The sequence below is a fragment of the Marmota marmota genome, unplaced genomic scaffold (assembly GCF_001458135.2).
Source record: "Marmota marmota marmota unplaced genomic scaffold, marMar, whole genome shotgun sequence".
NCBI lineage: Eukaryota > Metazoa > Chordata > Mammalia > Rodentia > Sciuridae > Marmota > Marmota marmota.
In genome coordinates, this window is record NW_026000136.1 from 7,692,111 (window position 1) to 7,715,319 (window position 23,209).

Sequence of the window (23,209 nt, forward strand, 5' to 3'; positions counted from 1 at the left end):
TGCTTTTATTCCTTTGAGTATCAATTGTCCTACAGCTTCAGGATACCTAGTAAGAATAGTGTTAGGAGAATAAGATAAATGTATCCACAATAATGGACCTTCTTGCCAAAATATGCCTGTAGGAATATTTTTTGTTGGTAGTACAATAAATAATAAAGGCAAACTTATATCAATTCTATCCAAATGCATATTTTCCTTATATGTTTCAATGATTTTTAATGTCTTTCATGCATCAGGCGTTAACATGTGGGGTGAATTTGGATCTGATAGACCTTTTAGGATATCAAATAAAGGTCCCAACTCTCCTGTTGGTAATCCTAGATAAGGCCTTATCCAATTTATGTCTCCTAATAACTTTTGAAAGTCGTTAAGTGATTTGAGTTGATGTACTTGTATTTGAATTTTTGGTGGATGGACCATGGTTGAGTATAATAGAACTCCTAAATAATTAATTGGAAAATTTAATTGTACTTTATCTATTGCTCTCTCTAGATTATAATTTTTTAATAAGTTCCTAAGTGTGGCATAACATTCTAGCAATGTGTTTTTATATTTGTGTGCTAATAATATATCATCCATATAGTTAAATATTTGTAGTTCAGGATTTTGATTTCTAGGTGGCTGGATTACTTTGTTAACATAAATTCGACACATAGTTGGGCTGTTAACCATCCCTTGAGCGAGTACTTTCCATTCATATCTCTAATCGGGACCTTCATGATTTAGTGCAGGGATAGTAAATGCAAAACTTGGACTATCCTCAGGATGAATTGGAATTGAAATTGCTGATCCTCATAAGGTCCCTTTCCTAACAACATATCTAGATTTCTCTGAGAATAACCAGCTGCTGCATTTCGCCTAGCCATCTCCTTGCAAAATTCCTCATTGGCAACCTTTCATAACAGGTATTGTCCTCCATTTAGCACAGCTTTACACATACTAGTCCAATCTGCTGGAGTCATGTTCAAGTTGGTAATGCATTCGACCATGCTTACAGTGAAGGGTGCTTGAGGACCATAGGTTGTTACAGCCTCTTTTAGCTGCTTCACTGTTTTGAAATCTAAACCATGGTGATTTCACTGCCCTCCTGCCTGCTCAAATACAGGGCATGCTAATATTTGAGGTCCTGTCTCAGGATCCCATCTATCAACTATGGGGGTTGGGGGCCTCTCAGCATATGGAGGTGGCGCTGTTGGTTGGACACTTATGCCCTCTGGTGATACGTGTTAGTAGCAGTCTCTTGTTGTAACTTTTCCCCTGATGGCTTTTTCTTCTCTAAACTTTCTTCCTCTGTCTGACTAACTCGAGAGACCTTCTCTTTTACTTGAATCTTTTCCTCTGTCTGACTAACTCGAGAGACCTTCTCTTTTACTTGAATCAATATGTATTTTCCTTCCTCTACCATTGTCTGAACTGAAGGCTTTGGACTAAGCAAACAATATACGAACGTCCACAATGGCAATGTGCCAAGTGGCAGAGTTCCTGGGCTTTTCTTTTCTAATCTGTTAAAATCTTCACCATGATGGTTCCATTGTGATATATTTAACAACTCCTCCTTGAAAAGCCATGGTCTACATTTTTGTATTGTATCAATGTATGCCCTGACTGCTCTTGATTTTACTTGGATGCCTCCTTCCTCTAACAATTTACTTAACACTCTTTTGGTTTGTTTCTTACTAATTTCTGATCCCATATTTCTACTATAACTATAATACAACCCAACAAGATAACACCAAACAAAACCGAAACAGAATGAAACAAAAATGGAACAACAAAAAATCATTATATCAGCCTTTCTATCCTCCTGAAATGTCCATCCGTCCTTTCTCCCTATCTGTTCCTCAGACGCAAATAGTTTTTTTCTCAGATGTGAGCAGTTTTTCTTCCATCTCACCCATCTCCAGGGACAGGCAACTTAAAACAAAAGTGAAACAAAATGAAAGAAGAATCTTAAAATAGCTACCCATCCTCTCGCCCTGCCCTCAGGGGCGAGCAGTTTACCTTATCACTTACCCCCGGTCGGTCGTTCCCCCTGCGGGCCATCAAATGCCACAGTCTGGCTGGGCTCAATTTATGGGCCACTTATCAAGCAGAAATGAACTTTATTTTTAGAACATACATGCCGCACCACACAAGCTCTTCAGGAATTCCCTCAGAGCCCAACTGCCAATACTGGCTTCCCACGAGCCTCTCAACCCCCCACTCCTCCTGCTTTTGAAGCCGATTGGCTCGGTCGCATGGGCGGAACCAAAAGAGTCCCCCAGTGAGCAGTTCTGTGGTCTGAAAGGGTGGGGAAACAGCCCAATGAGCATCACCGCAGAGGAGCCAATCAGGTGGCAGCTGGAAGTTTGCTGGGGCCACAGTGAGCCAATCAGCTGGAAGTTTGATGGGGCCCCTTTGGCTGTGGCTCTCAACAGCAGACAATTGGGGAATCCCTGATTGAGCAGGTCCCATAATAACCATCTCATTATTAATGGCTGTTAAATCTTGCAATAATCTCCATTTACCAGATTTCTTTTTAATGACAAGAATGGGAGTATTATGGGGAGATACGGAAGGTTGTATATGTCCTTCCGCTAATTGTTGTTGGACCAGGTCATGGGCTGCTTGTATCTTTTCTTTAGTCAGGGGCCACTGAAGAACCCATACTGGTCTTTCTGATTTCCAAGTAATTTTTATTGTCTCAATGACCCCTCCTGAAAACCGAATCCATGTCTGTCTGTTCCTTGATCTATTTGTATTGGTGCTGCTATACCTTGTTCTTGTTCTCTTAATCTTCTTCCTTTCCTAAAACCTTGTCTAGCCATAATAGTGGGTGCATTTGGATTGATGATATTTGTTAATGTCATACCTAATTGATCTAGGACATCTCGTCCCCATAAATTTATAGGAAGATGATCCAATACATATGGCTGTATAGTTCCTTCACATCCTTCAGGAGCCTTCCAATCTAATACCATTGCACTTCTATGGGGATTATTCAGCACTCCTAGGCCTTGAAGCATTTGAGTGGCTTGTTGTAATGGCCAATGTTTTGGCCATTCTTGATGAGAGATAATGCTAAGGTCTGCACCTGTGTCCAGTAGCCCATTAAATTCATGTCTTTGAATATTTAGTTTTAGCACTGGGTCAGAATCTAAATTTAAAGATAGCATAGCCCAATCTACACCCGTGGAGCCTAATCCCCTGGAACCTCTTTCTATGGTACAACTGGAAAATTTATCATGTAGGCTGGGTATTATTAATAACTGTGCTATTCTATCTCCTGGTGAAATTACTGATATACCCCTTGGAGAAATGGCTATAATTTTTATTTCACCTTCATAATCAGGACCAATTACCCCAGGACTTATCATAAGTCCTTTTAGAGTAGAAGAACTGCATCCCAATAATAAGCCTACTATTCCTTTGGGAAGATGTCCTTTTACTCCTGTGGGAATGATTTGAACTCCCATCTCTGAAGTTAGTACTGCTCTGCTGGAGGCACAGTTGTCCAACCCTGCACTCCCTTCTGGTTTGTCTGATGAGGGATCTAATGGATAATGTGTCCTGGGCACTACCCTGATGGTGTTGCTGGGTTCCTCCAGTGCCCAATATATTTGTGGTCATGGGCCCGGAGCATTGGGCCCCTCTGTCCGTTTTTTGGCAATGGAGCCCAATGCCTTTCTCCATGATATCGTGGGTAAACACCTGGTCCTTGTGCATTTTTTGATAATGGAGTACCCTCTATGGTGGTTTGAGAATGGCATTCATTAGCCCAATGTCTCCCTCTACAGCATCATGGGCAAATACACGGTATTCTACCCCTTTGATATGTAGTTTTGTTAAACCCTCCTCCTATGGGGCAAGTCCTTTTAAAATGTCCTGTTTGTTCACAATTGTAGCATGTTTTTGGCCTGGCATCTAAATCCTGTTGTACTGCAGCTGCCAAGACTTGCCCTTGTTCATTAATGTCTCTACATAATTTAATATATGTGTTTAAATCTTCATGTTTCCATGGTCTAATGGCCTGTTTGCACCAACGATTTGCTTGTTCAAAGTCTAGCTGTTTAATTAATGGCATTGCTTGCTCTGTATCCCCCCCAAACTCTAGTAGATATTTGAATAATCCTATCTACAAATTCAGCGTAAGGTTCATTAGCTCCTTGTATTACCTTAGATAATTGACCTTGTAAATCTCCATGTCCTTGTAAAGTCTTCCATGCCCTAACCACATCTGTATAAATTTCTGAGTATATGGCAGGATCATATGCAATTTGTTGCAGCTGATCCTCATAAGGTCCTTTTCCTAGCAACATATCTAGATTTCTTTGAGGATAACCGGCTGCTGCATTTCTCCTAGCCGTCTCCGTGCAAAATTCCTCATTTGCAACCTTCCATAACAAATATTGCCCTCCATTTAGCACAGCTGTACACATTCTAGTCCAATCTGCTGGTGTCATGTCCAAGTTGGTAATGGATTCGACCATGTTTACATTGAAGGGTGCTTGGAGACCATAGGTTGTTACAGCCTCCTTAACTGCTTCACTGTTTTGAAATCTAAAGCATGGTGAACTCGCTGCACTCCTGCCTGTGCAAGTACAGGGCATGCTAATCTTTGGGGTCCTGTCTCAGGATCCCATCTATCAACTATGGGGGTTGGGGGCCCCCAGCATATGTTGTCTTCATAGGTGGAGCTCTTGGTTGGACACTTATGTCCTCTGGTGATAGAAAGTTGTTAGTAGCAGCCTCCTGTTGTAACTTTTCCCCTCTTGATGGCCCTTCTTCCTTTAAATTTTCTTCCTCTGTCTGACTAGCTTGAGAGACCTTCTCTTTTGCTTGATCTAACTTGTTTTCTACCATAATCTGAACCTCTGACAATTTACTTAGCACTCTTTTGGTTTGTTTTTTACTACTTTCTGATCCCATATTTCTACTATAAAGATAACACAAAACAAAACCGAAACAGAATGAAAACAAAATGGAACAAAAATACATTGTATCAATTTTCCTATTTTCTTGAAATGTATATTCATGGTCTGTTTCTATCTCTATCTCAGGGGCAAACAACTTCAAACCTTGAGCCAACCATTTTCCCCAGTTTGCCTGAGAAAGTTCTAGGGACAGGCAGCTTGAAACAAAAACAAAACAAATCAAAACAAGAACACATTGTGTTTTGAAATTGTCACCCATTCTCTTGCTCTCCTTCAGGGACGAGCAATTTTACTTACCCTCAAGCTTCAGGCATCCCCCGCACGGGCCACCAAATGCTGCAGTCTGGCTGGGCACATATCACTGATCAGCCCAAAGCACTTGTGTGTTCAAACAGGAAACTTTTTTTTGCCCGAACTCCACCAGCACTCCATGCACACTCCCTGGGAACTCTCCCACCTCTCCCATGGGCTCCGCTCAGTCCCCTCAAGAACTCAATGGGAACTCCAAAGTAGCGGGTGCTCGAGGCAGCTAGAGCCGCCCTATTGCTGGACAGTAAAGGTCTATATACAATTGAATACACAGCTTAACATAACCATCATCATCTCAATGGCTCGTTGGCATCACCTCTCAACCCCTCCCTTCTGGCAAAATGCCGTGTGTCATCCCGACTTGGCTGTGGCCCTCAACAGAATACTTCTGATTTTCCTTTAAAAACTCCACTGACTCCATGAGAACAAGCCTATATTAGACTTAAGAAGGATAAGATGCCATGGGGAGGAGAATGAAAGACCCCAAGGGGACAACCAACTCTTTCTCAGAAGCAGAGTCACCAACTAAACAGAACATATGCCTGAAGGAGCCAACGTGAGGCTAGAATAGCCTAAATTAGTCTTAATCATGAATTAAAAATTTCAGCTGTCTCTGAGAATTGTAGACAAAAATATTTTTTCAGTTTTGTGTTCTGCAGCCAGACTTTGAATTTTTTTCACCTGCTACTCGGGGCTAGTGGAATCTGAGCCAGAAATTTGGTTCATTCAGGATTGATGGTGAAGGACCTCAAGACCCCAGGCCCAACATTAGGAAAACTAACCCCTGTGCCCTGAAGCTGCAAGATGTTCCCTTACACAACCCCCATGTCAAAACCCCACCAGCTGCACGTAGCACTTCAAGTCTCGCATAATGTTACCACAAGATGTTCCATAGAGATAACCCCGGAAGGGCCAAACTTAAGCAAACATGGTAAAAACAGGAACTAAAAGGACAGGGTGCAATTTTATGGTTTTTCCGAGAACATAAAGTGGAAAAAAACAAGTTTGCCCCCCGGGTGACCAAGAGGCTGGATTCAGAGGAACCAATAGAATAGCTGTTGCTGGGCTAAGCTAGAAACTAACCCCCTGCTCCCTATAAAAGATCTGTACCCCAAAGCCCGGTGTGCCAGTTCACCTAAGCTCCGGCTGGGGTGTTGCTGAGCACCCGCAGGCTCCTGTGTATCAATAAACTTGCCTCTTGCTTTTGCAGCCAGTGTCTCTCTCGCGTGGTCCTTTCCGGGTTTGGGATCTGTGGATCTTTCAATGGAATGAGATTTATTTTACCAGAGGCACAGATAATGAGGTGAACTGCATCATCTAAAAGATTTTTTTGTCTAGTTATTGCAAAGCTCTAAATCCATCCTGAGGTTATCTGATATCTGTGTGGCTTTGTCAAAGCTTCATTCAGTCTCACCTTCAGGAGGTGAAGGATTTGTAGAGATAGTGCTTAGAAACAGCAGAAGCCATGAAATGGCAAGTCTGCAGTTTATGTATTGTGTATAGGGGACAAGTATTGGTTGGAAGGAGCCACAACTTGCTGTGGGGACTTGGACATTTCTATGTTCAGGTATTGAACCTGTGAATTCAGTTCCAACCCTGCTATAGTTTAATATTTTTTTTCACTATGATCTAGATGGTGACATTTGCTGGCAGCCTGGCCCCTGGTTGTTTTACCCTGTGCCTGACTGGTTACCTTTAAGTGACCCAGAACCCTGTTTGTGCAGTTCTTGCCTAAACTTTACATTGGCACAGATTAGGTCATTTAGCCAGGGAGGGACAATATAAAATAATCTTGAGTAATTTAAGGGACTAATATTTTAAATACTGTCATCTTTAGCATTCCTTGTCACTCTTTTCCTCCCAGAGGTCACTCATTTTGTACTGTTTTTTTTCAAATATACTGAAACCCTGGTCTTTCCAGATATTTCCTTTATTTATCTATTTTACTACATTATTAAATGTCTAACTATGTTCTTTTCAAATAACAAAGCATTTTAATTCATTTGCACTTAGTTGTTCATGGCATTCAAACAAGGACACAGAGTCAATTAACCAGAGTGGATTCCCCAAACCAGGGCCAACAGAAGGGGACCTTTACAACAGACTACTTGGTGGAAAATCTCTTAGGTTCCCTACTCAAACTTAACTATAATTCCTACCCCAATTGTGCCCAAGATATCCACATAAAGATAAACAAGATGTTCCCCTGAAGGGGACTGGATTTGTGGAATGAGCAATCTCAATGTGCACACTGGAGGAGATTACCACATGTCCACTATGTTTTGATTTTACTGCTTTAACTTTCTTTATTTCTCAGAGTAGATCAATGGTGGAGAAACCCATGCCATTCCGGGAGAGAAGGGAGCAGTTCTCTGAAGCCAAAGGAACCTTAGCAATGTAGGGAAAGGCTTTTCAGTCCCTTCATTTACTTAAACAAACTACTTTTCCAGTTTAACCTGAGGAAAACTTACCTGTCCTATGTCTCCAGCTGTCAGCTATCAGTAGACTTATCAGCCATCTTACATTCTCAGTAGAGAAGCAGGGTTTCTCAGAGTGCCAGACCTGCCCAAGAAGCCTGGAGGAAGGACAATCTCAGGTCTCTTTAGAGTCACCAAATCTTGGGTCCATTTAGAGTCACCAAATTTTATAATGAAAACTTGATCTTTGTTCCTGATGTTGATCCAATAATGTGAATGATGTTTTGAGAAAAAAGCAAAAAGAGATTTTATTGTTTTGATACCAAAGGAGAAGCAGGGGACTTCTATTCCAGAGGCTGTGATTCTGACAGGGGATAGTGGATCTTTACAGGTGATTCAATATCTACACTCCAACTATACCTTGTCACAAGTCAAAATTTAATTCTATTCTTAAGAGAGAAACTTAAGAAAACTTAATACAGACCTGGATGCCAGGTCTGAAGTCTGGTTTTCTTTGTTCCTGTGGTAAATGATCTGTGGTACATGACATGGTCTAGAACAGACAGAAAGTTAATCTTTTTACCCCTATGGTTTGGGAGTAGTGGAGGAAAAATGGAAAATAAAAGTCAGTTTTCAAATAAGCCACAGTTCTAGAGCAGCAATTTTTATGTTCAAAGTATGAAAAGGATCCCTCTTACATTCATAGAGAGGAGCACATAAAACATCAAGGTGGAAGTGGGAAATATTAGAAATATCAGTGCTGTAAGAAATTAGACATGCATACAAAAGCTTCCCAGAAAGGAAAAAGTTACTTCTGTAAAAGGATATGGTAAAAGAAAAGAAAAGAAAAGAAAAAAATTGCCAAGCAAACACACTGGGCCTGAGGTCTGCCTAGGGTTTTATCTTTAATGCAGCACTGCCCCTTGTTCTGATAGGAGGTATTTTGAGTTACAATCTATGCAATTTACTAACTTAAAATTGTGAAGTTGAAAAAAAGGCTATAATCATGATTAGATTACATACTTTATAGGTATTATTAAAGGAAGAGTTATAACAAAAGGGGAGATGTTGAGGGATGTCCAAAATGGCTACATTTCAACCACATGGGTTAGATTAGAGCAAACACATTTTGTCTGATTTATACTGTAAAATAACTTTTTTTGATTGATTATTCTAGTGTAGTTCATCTCTTTGCTGAATTTCATTTTAATACATTTCTTCTTCATGAAATCTTTTATTTAGAATGTTATTTTTTTTATTTTAGGCATTTGATTGTGAACTCTTTTAGCTTTTGTTTGTTATGTAAGGTTTTTATTTCATAATCAAATCTGAAATTTAGTTTTTCAGGGTATAGTACTCTTGGCTTTCATCCATTTTCTTTCAATGCTTGGTATATATTATTGTAAGACCCCCTAGCTCTGTCTGGGTTTAAAAATAAGCTGAGATTCAAATTGGTTTCCCTCTAAATGTTACTTGAGTTTTTCACCCCCTCTGGCAGCCTTTAGAGTTCTATCCTTATTCTGTATATTAGACTTCTTCATAATAATGTGTCTTTGTGTGGATATGTTGTAATTTTGTATTTTTATGGTCCTGTAAGCTTATGGTATTTGATTTTCCATTTTATTCTTAAGGTTTGGGAAATCTCCAGACATTATTTCATTGAAAAGATTATGCTTTCCTTTGGTTTGTATCTCTGAGCCTTTGTCATAAAGAGGAGCACATAAAACACCAAGGCGGAAGGGGGAAATATTAGAAATATCAGTGTTTAAGTTTGGTCTTTTCATGTTCTCCCATATTTCTTGGTAGTTCTCTTTATAATCTTTTAACATTTTTTTTGTGCTCAACTTTATTTTTTCAGATTATATATTTTGTCTTCATTGACTGAGACTGTCTTCCAGATCATCTAGGATTCTGATGATACATTCCAATGATTTTTTTATTAGACTTATTGATTCTTTCATTTTGAGAATTTCTGTTTATTTCCAGAATGTCTTTTTATTGAAGAGATCTTTTGTTACCTATATTTGCTTCCTTACATCATCCTTTAACTCACAAATCAGTTTAATTATGAACATTGTAAATTCTTTCTCCCATTTCTTCCACTTTCATGTTGATGGAGTCTGTTTTTGACATATTTTGGTTTGTTTGTTTGGTTTCTTTGATTTTTTAATGTTATTTTTATGTCTACCCATTTAAAAGTTGATTTTGAAACAGCAGGGTTTCTACCTTAGGGAATTATAGTGTCCAGAAATCTTTCTAGTATCTCACAATTGGGAGTAGGCAGAAGAAAAAAAAAAAACAACAATGAAAGGAAGAAAAAAACTATGCAAACAATTTACAGCATTCAAATAAATAGCTCTTGCAGCAGTGAAATCTACATTGTTGATTGTTACAATACTCTGGAGTGATATGATCAGTTATTGCCCATGATGAAAATAGTAAGTTTACCTAAGGATTTAAAATTGACATGGTAACCAGAGACATAACAGAAGTGATGTAGGATGTGATGATTCTGAGGGAGAAGGAGCAAAAAAAAAGTCAAAATTTAAATAAGGAGTGGAAGAGACAAAATTACAGGTTTACTGTTAATGGAGGAAAAGGGAGAAGGAGGGTCAAAGGAAACTGACAAGTGAGAGAGAGAAAAAAACAATAAAAACAAAAATAAAATAAAACTAGAAAAAAAACAAATAAAAGACAAAAATAAAATATATTGAATAGAAATAAAAGCTTACAAAACAAAATTAACATATACAAATCAACTATAATAGTCTTTGAGATATTGATCCAGGAAAAATAACTGCTTTTAAATAAATGGTAGAAATGAGAAAAATAAGAATATATGACTATGTATATGTATCCAGTTAAAGATAGAATTCTTTAAGAGGAAAAGAAGAAGAGATGGGGCAGTAGTAAAGGGTTTGTAGATTCAAAGGTGAGTTAGGTATAGGCAGAGGTGACATGGGATGTGTTTTTAAGAGGCAAGAAGAACAAAACAAAACAAATTAAAAATGGAAGTAAAATAGTTAAAGGAAGAGTGAGAGAGAGCAGTAGGGTTTGACTCTTGGCAAGAAGAAAGAGAGAAGTAGAAAAAAAAACCAGAGTTGTGAAACAGCCAAGAGGAAGTATATCCAACATTCTCTAATCAAAGACCTATTCTTCCAAAAAATAAAAAAAATGATTAAAATTTTTTTTAAAAATTAAAAATATTTAGCACTAAATAAGAACAACAACAAAAAAGCTATCTTAAGGAAATGCTAAAAGCTAAAAAAAAGTATGTGCACAAAAGCATAAATATATAAATATCCATAATTTCTCAATCAGTACACATTCAAAAAATAACAAAAGTGTTAGGTTCAAAAAATCAGGCTGGATGCAAAGTTAATGGATTATCAAAATCTTTAATTTAGGAATGGGATTACATCCATAGCAATGCACCCACTCTCCTGGTAGAAAATGAGCCATTGGCCAAAGGAGGAGTCTGGACTTAAATAGATTATACTGAGAGGTGATTTAGTGAGACTGTCAGTTTGGGCACTAAGTAATTAGGGTTTTTGGGTTGAGGGGTCTGTGGCCAGCACCTAGAAAGAATTTATCTTGGAATAGATTAGTGTTTACAAAGGATATCATTCTGGGTTTGATAAAACACTTTCTCTCCACCAGTTGTCAGCATCTAAAAGGGATTTATCTTGAAAGAGATGAAAACTGTCAATGTATAGCTTAATTTGCACTCCCTTTTCCCAAGCCACACTATCTTGGGGTTTTTCATTTTTCCTATATAACATTCCAGACTCTGAAGGAAGAAAAGAATTGGAGTTGAAGGTCTCTCACTGCTTTTTTTTTATGGGAGGGGGGTGATGTAGGGAAGTGAGCTTCCTTTCAGAGTCCTAGAAATGAATATAGAGTCATGCAGAGGGGGATATGGGGGGGAGTTCCAAAACTATTGTGAATGAGAGTGATGTCATTTCTTTTTATGTTATTCCAAAAGATCAGGCAGTGAGTGGCAGGAGGAAATTTACTTTGAGATGTCTTCTGGCAGATGTGACTAAACTGATTACTTTATTAAGCAAATGTAATGCTAAAATAGGGAAAGAAAAACACTATAATATTATGTGAAAATTAACTAATTTGTTAGGTTAGGGGAAACAATCGTAGCCTATAGAATGAATAATAATTAGCTTACTAGTGTTAGCAGAATAATTCTAGCATAAAATGAGGAGAATAACTAAACTGTTAGTGCTAAGAAAATGGTTTTGGTATGTAATATAACTGAATACTCTACTATTCTTAATTAAGGCCCAATCAGATTTGAGATGTTCTTCCCCTAATTTTAGGGATCTGGTTCCTTTGGAGCATAGTAAGCATAATTAATCTTGGGACCATATTTTCCTGGTGGTTTAGTCATTTCAATCCTGCTCAATTTATTATAAAAAAATAAGAGCAGAGATACAATTAACAGTATAGTTAAGACTAGTAATCCACCTATATGTGTAGAAAAGTACTTAAAATAGTTAAAAGAGGAAATTGCCCCAAATTCTTCATTATCAAAAGTAGGTGTTTTGGCATTTACCATGGCCAGGACCTGAGATTATAATTTTAACACATCTAAAGAAGCATTATGAAAAGAATCATGTCCCATAAGATGATTGTGAACACTTTGACATTGAATATCAGTGTTATTGTATATAAATCTAGTAACACAAAAGTAAGTAGTATTATAATGGCATTGGAGTCTCTGAGTCCACTGTAAATCTTGTACTTGTTACCTTAGCCATATAACAGAATCTTTTAGTTCCTGGACCTTACTCCAAATTTCCTGCTCAATATGTACTTGAGTTTGCCAGATTTCAGCATAAATCTTATGAAATTGCTGAAGATAATGCATTATTTGGACCTCTTGGTGTAAGGCCATTGCTGCTGTGGAGGCTGAGACAAAGATGCCAGACAAACCAACAATGCCAGCTATTAACAACATGATAAATTATATCACCATGCTTTAAATGCCTTAGCAAGTCTTGCATGAATGCTGAAGAAGGTGTTTTCTGTCACAGTTCTTCTAATTTTACAGGGAGCCTTTTGAGAATCATAACAGTTTGTTCTGTGCTCTGCCATAGGGTTCAATTGATATAAGCTGCAAAATACAATTTTTTCATTTCACATAATATACATTTTGGAAGGCATTATATAGTATTTGGATGGGCCCAGATAATAACACATAGGAATTTAATACACATGCTGTGAAGTAGAATTCTTTAATCTTGGTGAATGTTTTTTAGCATTATGAGTAAGGGAATAATTTGGGGGCTGTTCTGGTCTAGTGTGTGCTGTTATTGGAATGGATAGTATTTTGTCATGGAGGGAAATATCAGTTAGAGAAGTAAGAAAAATTAATGTACAGAGGTCAGTATAATATTTGTAGGCAGGGATAAATAAAACCCTAAACAACAACAATAACAACATCAAAAACACCAAAAAAGCCCTCAGAAGTTAGGGGACATCAGGCCTGTGAGATTGACACAAGTATACATCTTAACCTCTGTTTTTTCTTTTTTCATAAATATCCAGGCCTGGCTGTATTTTTGTTATGACTGTCTTTTGCTAGATGTTCAAGACCAAGCTGGTAAAATTGACCTTATTACTCTCTGCTCTTAAGAGTCAGTTGAGACTATTCCTGCCAACTGGGATACCCAAGCCAGAGCCAAGGCTCAGACCTAAGATAGCTCTGCCAATCCACAGGTTAACCTAGGCAAAGGTTAGACGCCAGAATGCCCTGCCAACTGGCAGACCCACACCAGAGCCCAGGTCCAGCCCACCTCCATCTTGGAACACTGCAGCCATCACCATAGCCCTCCCCACATAGTAGCCTCTACCTTGGGACAACAGATATGGCCAGGAGGCAGCTGAATATCTAAACAGTCAACCTACCCTTTCAGCCCCATCTCTGAAACTGGTTGCAGTCACCTTGGGACCCCCCAAGGCTATCTTGATTAACCACTTCTATTGCCACCATCATCTTTAGTTGTGGTAATGTTTATCATGGGGCACCAGCTGGAGACTAGAAGCCTAACACCAAGGTGAGGTACAAGTAATCTGTAGGGACACTATAAGATTGTAGGGTAGAAAGAGCAATACCTCAGATCTGCTCTTCAAAAAAGAAAGACACATAGAAAACATGAAAAAACAAGGAAGGAATGACTCTAATAAGCCAAGGTACTAAAATAATAAAATCCATGGACAGTACAGCTGATGAAATATCAAAGAAGGACTTCAAAATGTACATAATTCAAATGATCTGCAAATTAAAGAATGACATAAACAAGCAAATACAGGCAAAAAATGAGCACATCAACAAAGATAAGAGAGCAAATACGAGTATCAAAAGATTACTTCAAGAAAGAGATAGAGATTCTGAAAAAAGAATCAGAAATCTTTGAAATTAAAGAAACAATAAGTGAAATAAAAAACTCAATAAAAAGCATCACCAACAGAATAGATTACTTAGAAGACAGCATCAGATATGAAGACAAAATATATAATTTTGAAAGTTGACCACAGAGTGAAGATGGTAGGAAACCATAAACAGAAAATCAAGAATTGTGGGATAGCATCAAAAGACCAAATCTAAGATTGATTGGGATAGATAAAGGCACAGAGATTCAAACCAAGGGAATTCACAATCTCTTCAATAAAATAATGTCAGAAAATTTCCCAAACATGAAGAATGAGTTAGAAAACCATATACAAAAGGCTAACAGGACACCAAATGTAGAAAACTCCAGCATATCTACACCAACACACATTATAATGAAAATGCCTAGCATACAGAATAAGAATAGCATCTTAATGGCGACAAGAGAGAGGAATCAGATCACACATATAGGGGGAGATAAATTTATATCTCAGCAGATTTTCTAACTCACATCCTCAAAGCCAAGAGTTTCTGGAACAACATATACCAAGCTCTGAAAGAAAATTGATGCCAACCAAGAATCATATCCAGCAAAATTAAGCTTCAGATTTGATGATGAAATAAAAACTTTTCATGATAAACAAAATTTAAAAGAATTTACAGTGAAAAAGTTTGCACTACAGAGCATTCTCAGCAAAATATTGCATGAAGAGAAAGTGAAAAACAACAATAAAAATAAGCAAATGGAGGGAATACTGTAAAGGAAAGACCAACCAAAGGAGAAACCAAGTCAAGTTAAAAACCAAAAATAAACCAAAATTACTGGGAATGCAAATCATATTTCAATAATAACCTTGAATGTGAATGGCTTAAACTCATCAATAAAAGACATGGATTGAAATATGGGATAAAAAAAGACTCAACAATATGTTGCCTTTAAGAGACTCATCTCACTGGAAAAGACATTGACAGGCTGAAGGTGAAAGGGTGAAAATAACATATCACTCACATGGACCACTAAAACAAGTAAGAGTTTCCATCCTCACATCAGATAAAGTGGACTTCAAACCAAAGCTAGGGAAAGGGGATAAATAAGGACATTTCATATTGGTGAAGGTATTCATACATCAACAAGACATAATAACCATACATATCTATGCCCCAAACAATGGGACATCTATGTATATCAAACAAACCCTTCTTAACTACAAGAAACAAATAGACCACAACAAAATAATACTAGGTGGCTTTAATACACCTCTCTCACCACTGGATAGGTCTTCCAAACAAAAGTTAAACAAAGAAACTGTAAACTCAGTAATAATATAATTAATAAGTTATAATTCACAGACATATATAGACTATTGCATTCATGAAGAAGCAAATACACTTTCTTCTAAGAAGTATATGAATTCTTCTCCAAAATAGACAATGTTATGCCACAAAGCAAGTCTTAGAAAATACAAAAAAATAGATACTCCCCTGCATTCTATCTGAACATTATAGAATGAATTTAGAAATCAATGTTGTACCTCTGATCCTAGGGTTCCCCAAGCCAATATATTTCAGCACTTATAGAACTTTTCACACAGTGTATTTTTCTGCTACCCCCAACTCCTGCCTGGTGCTCAGGTCAAACTCTGTTCCTCAGCCTAATCTTATGTATGCTAACATTTCCAGGATTTAAGGCTTTGCATCTGATATTGAGTATCAGTAGTGTGATTTTCCTTTCACTCACCTCCAAGAGAAGTAGTTTCCTTGCTATTTGAGTCCTGAGTCATTTAGCTTTGAGAACTGTCACTTCCTGCTAATCTGCCATGTTTTTTCTTCCCCTGGTCCATTTTTTGGGGTGGGGGGTGTACTGGGGATTGAACTCAAGGGCACTCAACCACTGAGCCCTATTTTGTATTTTATTTAGACAGGATCTCACTGTATTGCTTAACACCTCATTTTTTATGAGACTGGCTTTGAACTTTCAATTCTCCTACTTCAGATTTCCAGAGCTGCCAGGATTATAGCCTTGCACCACCACACCCAGCTCCCTGCCCCATTTTCTTATGTACCTTTCTATATACCCTGTGCATCACTTCTCTTTGTAAACTATTTGTTGACTTCTTGAATTATAAGAAGCTGGTATGCATAAGTAAAGTTTTTTTTTTCTATTCTGGTAGTTACATAAAATTATTGAACATGGATGGGTAATTGTAGGGTGCAGTAATTTATAGAAAGTTAATAAGCAGTATAGGTGATATTCTGGGGCTTATTACTGATATCTGAATCAGATGAAAGACTGCAGGTTTGAACCCTGGGCTTGTGGCATCTGGACTGACAAGTGTCAAAAATGAATTACTGGGTAACCAATTGTTAGGAATGTTGTTGATGTTCTGCAAATTTGTTGTTAGAAATGGTTGTGGGGGGCTGGTATTGTGGCTCAGCAGTAGAGTGCTAGCCTAGGGTGGGCGGGACCTGGGTTTGATCCTCAGCACCACATAAAAATAAAGGTATTGTGTTGTGTCCATCTATACCTAAAAAAATAAACATTAAAAAAAGAAATGGTTGTGGGGGCGGTAAAAGACATTATAGTTCAGAACCTTAAACTTGCTTTTTCTATGTTCTTATTTTATGATTAGAATTGTGACCCTGGAAAAGGGAGAATTTTCATGTTGTGTATATGGAAGCTAGTCTGTGATGCTCACAGAATTTTTTTCTTAATTGCTTAGGATTTTCTTACTTACTGCATAGGTGTGAACTATGTAGCGTTACAACTTTACAATGAGAGTGCTCCCTGAGTTTGGGAATATATCTATTTTCATGCATCTGTTTTTTGTGAACTGTAAATACAACAGGCTACTGTCCTGATTTATTTTTTTCTGTTGTCTCTTTTGTAAAATTTTGGTGCCTTATATTTCCAGTTTGTCCAAGTATTTAAATTTTTATTTTGTGATTTAAGATTTCAATTTATTCTTTAAGTATGTGAGTGGATGGAGTAATATACTCTGAAGAAGCCAAGATAATTCTTTAAATTAAGTAAGGCTATGTTTAAATAATGTGAATCTAAATACCCATGGAGACTCCAGTTAGATAAACACATGGATTGTTGGCAGTTCTGGTGAAACCAGAGTTTTGAAATGAGACTAAATACTTCACTTCAACAATGTCCTCTGATTTCTTGTGTCACTATTATAAAGAATAAAATCAATGAAAAAAATAATCTCATCAATAGTCTTAAAGACAAAAATTGTATGATCATTTCCATAGGTACAGAAAAAAATAGACAAAATAGAACACCCTTTCAATCACAAAACACTGGAAAAACTAAGAATAGCAGGAACAAACTTCAACATTACAAAAGCTATATATGCCTAACCTAATGCCAACATCATTCTAAATGGAGAAAAGTTGAAAGCATTACTTCTAAGAACTGAAACAATACAAGGATGCCCTCTTTCACCACTTCTGTTCCTCGAAATTTTAGCCAAAAACTTTAGGAAGAATAAAGAAATTAAGGGGATACAAAAAGTAAAAGAAACATTTAAACAATCATTATTTGATAATGACATAATTATACATTTAGGAGATCCAAAATATTTCACCAGAAAACTTGTAGAACTAATGAATTAATTCAGCAAAGTACCATGATATAAAATTAACACCCATAAATCTAATGCATGCCTATACATCAGTAATAAATCCACTAAAATAGGAAGTAGAAAAACTTCTCCATTCATAATAATATTAAAAAAATAAAACAAAATACTGGGAATCAATCTAACAAAAGAGGTGAAAGACCTCTACAATGAAAAGTATTATAGACAAAAAATTGAAGAAGACCTATCAAGATGGAAATACCTCTCATGATCACAGATAGGCAAAACTGACATTGTCAAAATGGCCATACTACCAAACATGTTATACAGATTTAATACAATTCCTGTTAATAACCCAGTAATATTCTTCATGGAAATAGAAAATTAATCATTGAATTCATTTGGAGTAAGAAGAGACCTAAAATAGCAAAAGAAATAATTTTCAAGACAAGTAAAGGAGAAGGCATCACAATGCCTGAGCTTCAATTATACTACACAGCTGAAGTAACAAAAATGGCATGGTATTGACACCAGACATGTAGATCAATTGTACAGAACAGAAGACACAAAGAAAAACACACATAAATACAATTATCTTATCCTAGAAAAATGCACCAAACACATTGCATTGGAGAAAAGATAGCCTCTTTAACAAATGGTGATTGGAAAACTGAAAATGCATATGGAACAAAGTAAAATTGAACTTGTATCTCTTAGCCTGAACAAAATTCAACTCAAAGTGGATCAGGGACTTAGGCACTAGAACAGAAAACTGATTTCTTTAACAAGCCACGTAAAGCACAAGAAGTAAAATCAACAATCAATAAATGAGATGAAATCAAACTAAAAAGCTTCTCCACATAACAAGAAACAATCAATAATGTGAAGAGAGTAGCCAGAGAATGGAAGAATATTTTTACTACATCCACCTCAGATGGAGCATTAATGTCTAGAATATTTAAAGAACTCAAAATTTTAACAGCAAAACAACAAATAACCAATCAATAAATGGGATAAGTATTTGGGAAAAAACACTTCACAGAAGAAATGCAATCAATAAACAAATACATAAAAAGTTTGACATCTCTAGCAATTAGAGAAATTTAAATTAAAACTACACTGAGATTCTATCTCATTCCAATCAGTATAGAAATTATCAAGAATACAATAACAATAGATGTTGGCAGGGATATGGGGGGAAATGTACACTCATACAAATTGGTGCAACCACTCTGGTGAACAGTATGGAGATTCATCAGAAAACCTGGAATGGAACCACAATTTGACCCAGTTTCCACACTCCTTGCTTTATACCCAAAGGACTTAAAAACATCATATTACTATAGTGATGCAGCCACATCAATATTTACAGCAGCTCAACTCACAATAGCCAAGGTGTGGAAACAAGCTAGTTGTCCTTCAAAAGATGAATGGATAAATGTGGTATATATACACAATAGAATATTACTCAGCTTTAAAGAAGAATGAAGTGATGGCATTTCTGGTAAAGGAATAAAACTGGAGAATATCGTGTTAAGTGAAATAATCCAATCTCTAAAAAACAAAAGGCTAAATTTTTTTTTTTCTGATATGTGGATGCTAACTCACAACAAGGGGAGGCTATGGAAGAATAAATAGAGTTACTTTGGATGAGGTAGAGGGGAAAAGGGAAGGGAGTGGGTGTGAGGGTAGGAAAGATTTCAGAATGAAGCACACATTATTACCCTATGTACATATATGACTAGAAGACCAATGAGATTCTACATCGTGTATTGCCGCAGTCTGGCTGGGCACAAAATAACCGGGCCACCACACCACCTTGTAAACAGCAATTCTTTATTCCGGAACTCTCACCGGCACTCTACATGCACGTTCTGGGAAAATTCACCCTCCACCGGGCTCTGCGCACCAAATACTCTCAGAAACCCACGAGAACTCCACAGGAACTCCAGGAGCGGGCGCCTGAGGCAGCAGGATACGCCCTATTCCCAGCAGGATCCACCCTAAACCTGGAACCGCCCTATTCCCAGCAGGATCCACCCTAAACCCAGATCCACCCTAAACCTGGATCCACCCTAATCCCTGAGCAGGGTCACCTTTCAACCCAAACTCTCAAACATTCATGCAATGTCACTGCAAATGACCTGGGTCCAAGGAAAGCCCATTTCCACAATGGAGAGTCCTCTCTCTAAGCAACATTGGGTAGGCTGACAAGGAAATTGCCATGTGTCATTCCTACTTGGCTATGGCTCTCAGCAATGTATAATCAGTAGAATGAGAAATCATACTTTGTTCATGTATGATGTGTCAAAGTACATTCTACTGTCACGTATAATGTATAATAATTAGAATAAATAAAGAATGCATTCTACAGTCATGTGTAACTAATTAGAACAAATTTTTTAAAAAGAAAGAAAAATCCATGGACAATCATGGAAGGGAAGTGTAAAAAGACCAGAATTTATTTAAGCAAGAAGAGGGAGCATTCCCACCATGAGAGAGTGGTCTGATAACACAAAAGCCCATTTTTGGTGTGCCAGCTTTGGAGTTTATTTATGGTTCTGGGCAGAGAATGGATAAAAATCTGTGTAAAATAGGTATTAAAAAAGACATCCTGGTGCTTAGCTTTTTGAGGTCTTTATATACCCTAGAGATTAATGTTCTATCTGATGTGTGAGGGGTAAAAATTTGCTCCCAGGATGTAGGCTCCATGCTCACCTCACAGATTGTTTCTTTTGCAGAGAAGAAACTTTTTAGTTTGATTCCATCCCATTAATTGATTCTTGGTTTTAATTCTTGTGCTATAGGAGTCTCATTAAGGAAGTTGGGGCCTAATCCCACATGATGAAGATTAGGGCCTACTTTTTCTTCTATTAGACACAGAGCCTCTGGTTTAATTCCTAGGTCCTTGATCAATTTTTGAGTTAAGTTTTTTTTTTTTTGCATGGTGAGAGATAGGGGTTTAATTTCATTTCATTGCATATGGATTTCCAGTTTTCCCAGCACCAGTTGTTGAAGGTGTTATCTTTTCTCCAGTGCAATCAACAAATAAGCTAAGTAACTGAACAGACACTTCTCAGAAGAGATATACAATCAATTGACAAATATAAGAAAAAATGCTCATAATCTCTAGCAATCAGAGAAATGTAAATCAAAACAACTCTAATATATCATCTCACTCCAGTCAGAATGGCAGCTATTATGAAGACAAACAACAATAAGTGTTGGAGAGGATGTAGAGAAAAAGGTACACTCATACATTGCTGGTGGGACTGCAAATTGGTGCAGCCAATATGGAAAGCAGTATGGAGATTCCTTGGAAATCTGGGAATGGAACCACCATTTGACCCAGCTATCCCTCTCCTCAGACTATACCCAAAGCACTTAAAAAAAAGCATACTATAGGGGCACAACCCCTAGAATGTTTATAGCAGCACAATTCACAATAGCTAAACTGTGAATCCAACCTAGATGTCCCTCAGTGGATGAATGGATAACAAAATGTGGCACATATACACAATAAAATTTTACTCAGCATTAAAAGAGAATAAAATCATGACATTTGCAGGTAAATGGATGTCATTGGAGAAGATAATGCTAAGTGAAGTTAGCCAATCCCCAAAAAACAAATGTCAAATGTTTTCTGTGATATAAGGAGGTTGACTCATAGTGGGGTAGGGAGGGGGAGCATGGAAGGATTAGATAAATTCTAGATAGGGAAGAGGGTGGGAGGGAAAGGGAGGGGGCAGGGGATTAGAAAGGGTGGTGGAATGTGATTGAAATCATTATCCAAAGTACATGTATGAAGACTTGAATTGGGTGTCAACATACTTTATATATAAACAGAGATATGGAAAATTGTATATATGTGTAATAAGAATTATAATGCAAAAAAAAAACCAAAAACAAAAAAACAAAGTACATGTATAAAGGCATGAATTGGCATGAACATACTCTATATACAAAGATGTGAAAAATTGTATTCCATGTGTGTAAAAAAAATTGTAATGCATTCCACTTTCATGTATTCAAAAAATAAAATTAATAAAGGTTAAAAAATAACAACAACAAAAAAAAATGTCTTGGATCTGAGGTTGTGGCTCAGTGGTAAAACACTTGCATAGCATGTGTGAGGCACTGGGTTCAATTCTGAACACTGCATATAAATAAATAATTAAATAAAGGTTTATCAACAACTAAAAAAAAAAAGAAGTCACCCTGGCTATCATCCAGGTTCACTTCCATCCTCCTTTCTGTAACCCATTATCCTTCCTGTAATTTCTATCTGGGTTTACCTCCTTTCATTTTCCACCTCTGGGACAAAGGAATTGGTTGGAAATGTTCCCACTTGTGAGACTCAAGGTCTTCTACAGTCAAAATAGGTCTTGATGGTGCTCACTATTATGTCCTCTGGTTAGCCTCCTGGTGTGGTTGAGTGGGGCCCATTGTCCAAACTATTGGATATTTTACAATCTAGTGTATTTTATCTTATCATCATTCACTGATCTCACTGATCTCATCTACCTTTTGCCCACTGATCTGATGGCAGTCTTGTGACACTTTTGTTACTAATAATTTTACCATGTATTTCTCAAGAATCATTATTTTGTTTGGTTGTATTTCTTTTGAGTTTTCAGTAACTTATTCTTACCATAATCATTCTGTCAAAAGTTTTTTGTTTCTTTTTTTAACATTTTTTTTTTGCCTCAGGCTTTTGAACACATGGTAATATGCTGCTGTGGATTTAGTGTCCCCAATTTATTCATTAAACTGTTTATGAAACTTGAATACTTTCAAGTTTGTCTTTTCATGAAATTTACAGTGTCTTCATTATGTGTCTCCAAATATTAATGTTTCATGAATACTTCACACATTTGGGTTAAAAGTTATATAAACATATAATTGATAAAAATCATATTTGTTAGTAAATCTCAATAAAATGTATCAACCATCTGATCACTTATGAACATGTGCTAATTCCTTATGAGCATTTACACTTACTTATTTTATGTGATTATTATTTTTTTGGTGATAATCTATGACACTGAGCATTTTTTCCTATTAAGTCTCTCATCTTCTTAAAATTAGATTTTCATAATTTTCTTGTGTCTAATTAATTTGTATATTTACTCCATTTATCATCTTTTGCATATTTTATAGACAATTCATTTTAATTTATTCACTTATACAAACATTTTCTCACAGGTAAAATAGTCTCTTTTTGATCCATCCTACATTTTCAGGAACTTATCTCCATATTAATGGAGTTGAGTTTATCAATCTCTTCTTTGAATATGCTATATGCTTCATTTTCCTTTTTTGAAACATTATAGGACAGGATATAAGGTTGTGGCTCAGCAACAGAGCACTTTCCTAGCATGTGGGAGGCCCTGGGTTTGATCCTCAGCACCACATAAAAATAAGTAAAATAAATAAAGATATTGTGTCCAACAACAATTAAAAAATAAATAAATAAAAGAAATATTATAGAACAGGAGGGGATGCTGGGTTCTCAGAGTATAATCCTTATATCCTCATGCCCCATCACCAGGGACTGATTCATTTCAGAGCTACAGT